Raw genomic sequence first — 1617 nt, 5'->3', positions numbered from 1 at the left:
GTGAGGACGGGCTGCGCGAGAAGGCCACCCACTTTAAAGCTGCTGGGCATGACTGCGTATGTGACCGCCAGGAAGTCACGGTACACACCGTCATCTGGCATCGCAGGTCCCAGCAGAAGGGTCCTCACTGGCCCAGTGGGCGGCCCTCTGCTGGTCACCCTCGGCTGCTCTTACCCATCGTGCACTTCTCCAGGCCAGCGGTTCGCGTCCTGGGCTCGGTACTCGAGGCATCTGGTCAATCTTAGGACGAGGTGGGATGGTGTTAAATGACCTGGCAGGTGGAGGAACAGTCTTCTTCCTGCCTAAGAAGTGAGACTGGAGCCTCATCTCCCTCGCTCTCCTGGACCATTAGGAACCCTGCCTACAAAAGACTTCTGTGAAATGCAAAGTTGTATTCAAATGTAAATTATAACCTTTACCTTAAGCCGAAGAGCTTTTAAGTTTTTACTATGGAAAACATCAAACTATATAAAAGAATAACATAACAGACCCACCACCCAGCTTCAAAACTGATCATTTTATTTAGACCCTCATCTCCACCCCCTCACTGAGTTATTTTTAATCATGTCATCCATAAATATTTCATTATGTATCTCTAAAAGATGAAGAACCCTTAAACAACACGTAGCACAACGCTGTCATCACACCTCTTATCAATAATTCCTACATATCGAATATTCCACCAGGATTTGCATCTCTCCCTGTCCGGCTTTTTGTTTGTTCAAATTGGGACCCAGAGATAAACCCCAGTTGCTTCAATTAAGTCTCAGTCTCTTAATGTAGGCAGTTTACCTCCCTCTTTTTTACCCTTGTAATTATTGAAAGAGCCAGACATTAGTCTTGTGAATTTTTCTCCAGTGAAAATAATCCCGAATATATCCTCCTGATTTTAAAAATGTTTTTTTAGAACTTCTAAATTTACAGAAACATTGTGCACAGTGGAGAGAGCTCCCGTATACGCCTGCCATCCCTCCATGACTAACATCTCGCCTTGTGAGGCTCATGTCTGCCCATCATGTCATTGTCGCTCATCAAGTTCGCCCTCCACGTGTCTCCCCAGGGCTCAGCACACGGGCCTGCCTGGACCACACGGTCAGGGCGCCCCGCTAGGCACGCTGCCAGTGTGGACTCCAGGGAAACCCTGCCCCAGGTGTGAGTGGAGGTGGGGGGCGGGCAACTGCGTGGTTAGGTCCTGAGGCCTGAGTCCTCCAGGACCGGATCTGTGACCTTACACGGAGACCCCGAGAGCTCCTGCCCAAACCCACGCCTGCGCCCAGGGCCACGCCCACGCCCCAACTGTAGCCCACGCCCAGGGCCACGCCCAAACCCTAGCCCACTCTCAGGACCACGCCCACGCCCAAACCCTAGCCCACTCCCAGGGCCACGCCCACGCCCAAACCCTAGCCCACGCCCAGGGCCATGCCCACGCCCAAGCTCTAGCCCACGCCCAGGGCCATGCCCACGCCCAAACCGTAGCCCACGCCTAGGGCCACGCCCAAACCCTAGCCCACTCTCAGGACCACGCCCAGGCCCGGGGCCTTTCGGTTACGCAGGTAGCCGGCCGCGGCCTTGCACGGCCCTCCCTGATTGGCTGCGGCCTCGCCGCACGGCCTTTCC

Source organism: Tupaia chinensis, unplaced genomic scaffold, assembly GCF_000334495.1.
Source record: "Tupaia chinensis unplaced genomic scaffold, TupChi_1.0 Scaffold000601_1, whole genome shotgun sequence".
Lineage (NCBI taxonomy): Eukaryota > Metazoa > Chordata > Mammalia > Scandentia > Tupaiidae > Tupaia > Tupaia belangeri.
The sequence above is the reverse complement of the archived record's forward strand: the minus strand, read 5'-3'. Positions refer to the sequence as shown.